The sequence below is a fragment of the Helianthus annuus genome, chromosome 6 (genome assembly GCF_002127325.2).
Source record: "Helianthus annuus cultivar XRQ/B chromosome 6, HanXRQr2.0-SUNRISE, whole genome shotgun sequence".
NCBI lineage: Eukaryota > Viridiplantae > Streptophyta > Magnoliopsida > Asterales > Asteraceae > Helianthus > Helianthus annuus.
The window spans coordinates 39,735,298-39,743,897 of NC_035438.2; positions in this window are offsets into that span (position 1 = coordinate 39,735,298).

The window sequence follows — 8,600 nt, forward strand, 5'->3', positions numbered from 1 at the left end:
CTGGATAGAGAAGACTGAGCCTGTCCTAAAAATAAGCAAGTGTGCTGAAGAAGATAAGATAATGTTTGCTTCTAATTTGTTTAAGAATTCAGCCTTAGAATGGTGGAACACTATCCTCCAGTCAAGAGGAAGTGATAGGATATATAACATGGAATGGGAGGAATTTAAAAATATGGTAGAAAGGAAATTTTGCCCTCCCAATGAAAAGGAGCAGATAGCGAATAAGTTTCTGAACCTTAGGATGACCGGGGTAGATAGTAAGGGGTACACTACTACATTCTTTGAATATGCTAGAATAGTACCAACCCTTGCATCACCTGAGCCAGTATTAACTTCCCGTTACATCTGGGGATTAATTGGAAAAATTAGGCATGTAGTCAAGGCAGCTAGACCTCAAACCATAGAAGAAGCTGTAGAACTAGCTAATACCTTGATAGATGAATTGATCCGTACTAGAGAAGAAGACCAGAGGAGAAACCTAACCCAAAGGCTTACCCAAGAATTCCGTTCTGGGAATTCCAACCATAGGAATGTAGGTTCTACCTCTGCACCATACTGCAAAACCTGCAGAAAGAAGCATTCAGGAAAATGCTCCACTTACTACAATTTCTGCAAGGCCCCAGGACACAAGGAAGAAGATTGCAAGAAGAAATCCAGTAATGGAATGTGTTTTAACTGTGGAGAAAAAGGTCACATCAGGACAAATTGTCCGAAATTGGCTCCAGCTGCAAACAATAAGAATCCTAAAAATGCTAGAGCATTTGTCTTAACTGCATATGAAGCTAAGATGATCCCGGATGTCATAGCTGGTACGTTTTTAGTTAATGATATTTTTGCTAAAGTATTATTTGACTCTGGTGCAAACCAAAGTTTTATCAATACTTCGTTTTGCAAACTTCTAAATCAATCATTAACTAAACTACCACAAGAATGTCTAGTAGAGACCGCAAATGGAGAAACCGTTAGGATTTCTGAAATCTTGCAGGGAGTAAGAATAGAAATTTTTAATCAAAAATTTATTGCAAACCTTTACCCAATGAATCTCGCAGGATTTGATGTTGTGTTAGGAATAGATTGGTTAATAGCCAATAAAGCCAATATTTTATGTGATCAAAAGTCAATCCAAGTAAATTCACCATGGGGTGAAAAGATCACAATTAAAGGAGATAAACTATCTAGATCCACAAAATTCATCTCTGTGATGAAAACCGCAAGTTATATAAGAAAAGGATCTATAGTGTATTTGATTTCTATAATCACTAACACTAAAAGAAAAGAATTAAAAGACATTCCAGTAGTGTCCCAGTTTTCAGATGTCTTTCCAGAATAATTGCCAGGATTACCTCCAGACAGAGAAGTTGAATTCAGAATCCATCTGTTACCCAGAACAGCACCGATTGCCAAAGCACCTTACCGTTTGGCACCAGCCGAAATGCAGGAGCTGAAGAAACAATCAGATGAATTGTTGGAGAAGAGATTCATACAACCAAGCTCATCGCCATGGGGAGCACCGATACTGTTTGTCAAAAAGAAGGACGGATCAATGCGTATGTGCATTGACTACCGTGAATTGAACAAGGTCACGGTTAAGAATCGGTACCCATTATCGAGGATCGATGATCTGTTCGATCAACTGCAAGGAGCTCGATTTTTCTCTAAAATCGATTTAAGATCAGGATATCATCAATTAAAGGTACAGGAAGAGGACATTCCTAAGACTGCATTCAGAACAAGGTATGGCCATTATGAATTTACTGTCATGCCATTTGGTTTAACCAATGCCCCAGCTGCATTTATGGACATGATGAACCGAATATGTAAGCCATATTTGGATAAATTCATAATTGTCTTCATAGATGATATTCTAATTTACTCTAAAAGTAAAGAGGAACATGCAAAGCATTTGCACTTACTTTTAAGTCTATTAAGAAAAGAAAAGTTGTATGCTAAGTTTTCCAAGTGTGAATTTTGGTTAGAACAGGTACAATTTCTTGGACACTTAGTTGATCATGAAGGAATCCATGCGGATCCAACAAAGATCGAGGCAATTACCAAATGGAAAACCCCTGAGTCGCCAACTGAGGTTAGAAGTTTCTTAGGATTGGTCGGTTATTATAGAAGATTTATTCGAGATTTTTCTAGAATAGCCATTCCTTTAACTAAGTTAACCTGTAAATCCATTAAGTTTGAATGGGGACCAAAACAAGAAGAAGCCTTTAGAATCCTTAAGCAAAGATTAACCCATGCACCATACTAGCGTTACCAAAAGGAATTGAAGACTTTGTAGTCTTTTGTGACGCTTCTAAGTTAGGTTATGGATGTGTGTTGATGCAACGTCAAAAGGTTATAACTTACGCCTCTAGACAGCTTAAGAATCATGAAGAAAATTATTCAACCCATGATTTGGAATTAGGAGCCATAATTTTTGCCCTTAAGATTTGGAGACATTACCTTTATGGTAGTAAGTTTACCATATTTACAGATCATAAAAGTTTAAAGTATGTTTTCGGGCAAAAGGAGTTGAATATGAGACAAAGACGTTGGATGGAATTGCTTAGTGATTACGATTGTAATATCCAGTATCATGCAGGGAAAGCCAATGTAGTGGCTGATGCTTTAAGTTGAAAATATCATGAAAAACCAAAAAGGATACGTTCTCTTAAATTAAATCTACAAGTAGATTTAAATGATCAAATAAGAAAAGCACAAGAATCAGTAATCAAGGAAGATACTGAAAAATTAAAAGGAATGATTAAGGAATTAGAACAAGGAACAGATGAAATTTGGAGATTCCATAAAAAGAGAATGTGGATACCTAAATTAGGAAACCTACGTCACCGTATATTAGAAGAAGCCCATAAGTCTAAATATACGATGCATCCAGGAAGTGATAAGATGTATCAGGATTTAAGGAAAAATTTCTGGTGGATAGGAATGAAAAAGGATATAGCAGCATATATTTCTAAATGTTTAACTTGTTCTCAACTCAAAGCTGAACACCAGAAACCCTCAGGTTTGTTGCAACAGTTAGAAATGCCAGTTTGGAAATGGGAATTGATAACAATGGATTTTGTTACCAAGTTACCCAAAATAAGAAAAGGTAATGATACAATCTGGGTGATTGTAGATAGGCTAACCAAGTCAGCTCATTTCCTACCAATGAAAGAAACTTTTAGCATGGAACAATTAGCAAAATTGTATGTAAATGAAATTGTTTCATTACATGGGATACCTTTATCAATTGTTTCTGATAGGGATAGCCGTTTTACCTCTCAATTTTGGACAAGTTTCCAAAATGCAATGGGAACCAAGTTGAACCTAAGCACAGCTTATCATCCTCAAACGGACGGGCAAAGCGAAAGGACAATTCAGACAATGGAGGACATGCTTAGAGCTTGTGTAATTGATTTCGGAGGTAGTTGGGATGATCACTTACCTTTAATAGAATTTTCTTATAATAACAGTTATCACACAAGTATCAATGCTGCACCATTCGAAGCACTTTATGGACGAAAGTGCAGAACCACAGTCTGTTGGGCAGAAATTGGGGAAAAGCAACTATCTGGACCTGAGATAGTGCAAGAAACAACCGACAAGATCATTCAAGTCAAGGAACGACTGAAAGCAGCACGTGATCGACAGAAGAGCTATGCTGATAACTGACGTAAGCCGTTAGAATTCCAGGTAGGTGATAAGGTATTGTTAAAAGTCTCTCCTTGGAAAGGAGTGGTAAGATTCATCAAACGAGGAAAGCTAAGTCTCAGGTATGTTGGAGCTTTTGAGATTATTAGAAAAATAGGACATGTAGCCTATCAGCTGCAACTGCCAGAGGAAATGGCAGGAATACATGATGTATTTCATGTATCTAACCTCAAGAAATGCCTAGCTAATGAATCACTTGCAGTGCCTCTTAAGGATATAGAAGTAAATGAACAACTCAAATTTGTAGAAAGGCCTCTACAAATTGAAGATAGGAAAATTAAGAATCTCAAGCATAAGAGATTAGTTCTGGTCAAAGTGAAGTGGGACTCCAAACGAGGACCTGAGTACACATGGGAGCTTGAATCAGAAATGCAAAGGAAATATCCACATTGATCCAGTAGATCTCGAGGACGAGCTCTAAAATAAGGTGGGGAGGATGTAACAATCCTCAAGAAAACTGACACCCTTGATTGTTTCCCGACAATCTAATATATTTTAAATATCTCAATATGTCCCAAGATATACCCATATGTGAAAACCGAGCCCGAAATACAATATAACATTTAAAAATAAATTAAAAATCTGAAACTTAAGCTGAGGCGGGCCGCGTAGACCCACCTCAATCCTTACGCGGGCGGTTTCAAGGTTGGAACCTGATTTCGTTTGATTTCTTAAGTTCAGGCGGGCCGCGTAAGACCCACCATTAGTTTACGCGGGTCGCGAGAGTCTCAAAAGATGGCAAGCCCGGTGCGGCCACGTGGCCCAACACCCGGCAGACCTATGCCATGACCCGGACAAGCTACACGTTGACCCGGAGTCAACGCGGGCCGCGTAGGCCTTTGCCTACGTTTACGCGGGCCACGTGAAAGTCGAATTCAGCCCCTATTAATAGAATGCATCGGATCTTCAGTCTGTTCGTCCCAATTTCATTTCTCAATCTCAATTTCTGATAGTAGGCTTATTATACGCGGGTATTATACCCCCTAAATAGCGAGGTTCTGCTACGATGTAAGTATTATAACCCCCGGAGACGTATTAGATACTCTGCCCGATTGATCTAGGTTTCCGTAACGGCTGTCGTGGTTCTGCCCGACGTAGTCGTTGGAATGCCGTCTCGGGGAGGGTATTACTAATGTTAAAATGGGTTATTATACTAACACACGTGCATTTGTGTAATTTATAGATTATTCCCAGGAAATCCTTACTGAAAACCCTAAAACAGCAATGTGAGTAATCCTCTTTTTATTAAATGTTTTTACAAAACCTCACTTAATTAAATATATACTAAGCAGTTATTGAGTATTTGTAAGAATACAATTATAGTGTGTATGTTGGGGTTTTGTATACAAAATTTGTTACTGGCGTGGTAACATTCCACAAGTTGAGTATGACAGTACCACTGATGTTAATTGTTATATCTTGGAAACAAATGTAATTGTGGATGTGCCCTCAATACTGTAAAGTAATTGGTATTTCAACTTGATTAAACTGGGATTCACTCACCAGTATTTCCCACTGACAAAATGTTTTTAAAACGCGTTTCAGGTAACAAAATGTGAAAGCCAAATAAAAGCCAGCTGGACAGCACTGAAGGCTTGGAAAAGTGGCAATAAAGTTACTTAAAAGAAATAGATGTTTTTCTTAAATAAAATAGGGTGTATCCCTATGAAGATATGTGTAATGAAAAACTTGGGTTTTACCCATGTGTTTAATGTTATAAAATGTGGTGGTTTACTCTGATAAAATATTTCCTAACTACGGTCCTGATGAAAATTTCCATTGCCAAATTAGACAATAACGCGATACCACCAAAACTGGCTCGCGGCCGCCCGTTCCCGGGGATTAGGGATCGGGGGGTTGCGACAATGAATGACGAGGATGATCGCCGGAGTCGCAGATGTACCGTGAGTCGCAGATGAGGATGATGAAAGATTAACAGATCTGCAGATCTGTTTTGACTGCAAAGATTAACGGATCTGAGGAATGATTGAATGATTGAAGTTAGGTTATGGATTATGGTTAGGTTAATCAAAGATGTTTAGTCGTCTGATTGAATGATTGAAGCTTCTAAACTTATGGCTAGTGTCAGTTTTAACCCAGAAGTTATGACTATTTGCAGTTTTTACCCTAAACACCGATGAATAATTTTTTGCTTTTTCTATTTTTTCTTGTATCTGCGACCGCTTTAAACGGTCGCAACTTTTGTTTTTTTATATATTTCTCGTATTTGTGACCGTTTTATACGGTCGCAACTTTTGTTTTCTTGTTTTTTATTTGCGATTTCTTTAAACGGTCGTAACTTTTGCTATTTTTATTTTTCTCGTATTTGCGACTGTTTTCCGACCACAAAAATACGGTCACAAAATTTGAGACCGTCTTGCGATCGAATCTGGATTGGTCTTTAATTTTTCGATTGTTTTGGTTTAAGTCACAAATCGGTCGCTAATTTTGCGAACGTCTTATATAGTCGCAAAATTTGGTCGCAATTGCCTAGTTTTCTAGTAGTGTAAAACCTTTGGAAGGACTTGAAAGCCATATATATTTTTGTACCAGTGTTTTTTTTAACAAACACTACAAAGAATTTTATCGATAGTGCTGACTTTTGTCGCCACTAATACTCCCAAATATCGCCGCTAAAAGTTTTAGCGGCGACAAGTCGCCGCTAATGAACTGTCGCTAATACCTGCTATGTCGCCGCTAATTCTTTTAACTTTTTAGCGACGACTGTTGTGGTCGCTAAAGCCATCCATGACACGTCAGCAAATATCATTAGCGACGACAAATGTCGCCGCTAAAAGTCAAAACCTAATAAATTCTTTTTTGCCTCGCTTAATCTCAGTTTTTGCAAATTACCGTAACCTACCGTTTCTTTTAATTTTCCACAGGTGGTGGAGTGAAGGAGGTGCTCCGACAGAGTGATGGTGCACTACAGTGGCGTATGGTGCAGGGTGAGAGAGACGCAGGTGGTGGAGGGAAAATGCCCGCTAAAATGAAAGAGGAGAGACCATTGTTCTCTTATTCCCTGTCCATTTGATCTAATATCAATCAACGACCCAGATGATGTTAAATGTGCGTGTCCTGGATCAAGACCTTTAGCGGTGACTTTTTAGATGCCGCCGCTAAAAGTGTCACCACCAATGCTTGTATTTCTTGTAGTGAAAAAAGGATCGAATCAGAAAGAAAAAAGGATCACGACGTTGATAATCGGCAGCAAGTTCAGCGACAACTGCAACGGTTCTCGCTGGGATTAAGATGATGATGACAGTGGTGGAGTGATGGTCGATTCACGCATTGGAGGATGATTATGGTCGATTAGGGTATTAAGACTAGAATTATATTAGTACATTAAATTTGATATACTAGGACGTTTATTTAGGTAGGAAGGCTAGGAAGTAATTTTGACCATCTATTTATTAATCAATAGCTAAAATTAAATGAGTGAAATTGAAGGAAAAAAAGAGGCGCGTGAGTTTGTTTATGAGCATTATAGTCAATACAATGCAATAGTTTCTCTCTACTCCAATCCCCCCCCCGTTTTTTTAAACGTTAATAACTCTTTCGTACGACATTGTTTTTTTTTATAAAAATTGCACCAAAAAACGAGCGTTTTTTATCTTTAAAACGAGTATACTATTGCTATATTTTCAAAAAAAAAAAAAAATCGGAAACCCAGTTTGTAAAACGCAATGGACAAAAAGTGTAGAAATTGACTTTTTTCTAAAACGCAATGGACAAAAAAACACAAAAGAAATGTGTTATTTCTAAACCGCAATGGCTGAAAAACACAAAGAAATGTTTTTTTTTTTTTTTGTAAAACGCAATGGACTAAAAACATAAAGAAATGTCTTTTTTTTCTGAAACACAATGGCCTAAAAACACAAAGAAATGTCTTATTTCTAAATCGCAATGGCCAGAAAACACAAAAAAATGTCTTTTTCTAAAATGCAATGGCCTAAAAACACAAAAGAAAATGTTCTTTCTGAAACGCAATGGACAAAAAACACAAAAGAATGATTTTTTTTCTAAAACGCAATGGACTAAAAACACATAAAAACGTATTTTACCTAAAACGCAATGGACTAAAAACACTTCAAAATGTGTTTTTCTAAAAGGCAATGGACCAAAAAACACATAAAAATGTACTTTTCCTAAAACGCAATAGACAAAAAAACACAAAAGAAAGTGTTTTTTTCTAAAACGCAATGGACTAAAAACACTTTAAAATGTGTTTTCCTAAAACGCAATAGGCAAAAACACAAAAGAAAGTGTGTTTTTTATTCTAAAATGCAAGGGACTAAAAACACATAAAATGTGTTTTACCTAAAACGCAATGGACTAAAAACACAATAAAATGTGTTATTTCTAAAACGCAATGGACTGAAAATACAAAAAAAAAATGTTTTCTCATTCCTTTGTAAAACGCAATAACTCAATTCAAAAACCAAGATCGTAAAAATGGAATTCAAAATAATCTTACATAGATCAAAGCCGATTTCCTCAGATTTCTTTAACTATTGACGAAATTTGAATGCTAGAAACACTAATCAGCGATCGAATGGAACGAATCGAGTGATTCGCTTCAAAATCACAGGAAAAAATGAGATATTGTATGAAATTAAATTGTGTTTCTTCAAAAAAGTTGAAGAACACGTTGATTGAGTGTTTGAATCATTGATTGGTGACGAAAATCGCACTATAATTTAGTGTTGAGATAGAAAGTGAAGAAAATGTTGAAGAATTTGGGTTTTGAAAATGGTGGGTTTTGAAGTTATAGAAGAAGGGAGAAGATTGGATAAAATTAACTAAAATATCATCCCCTTTATTTTTAAATTTTGACATATGTAATAATTATATTGTTTTCTATCCTTCCTAGCCAAAATAAACTTTAGGGCAAATTA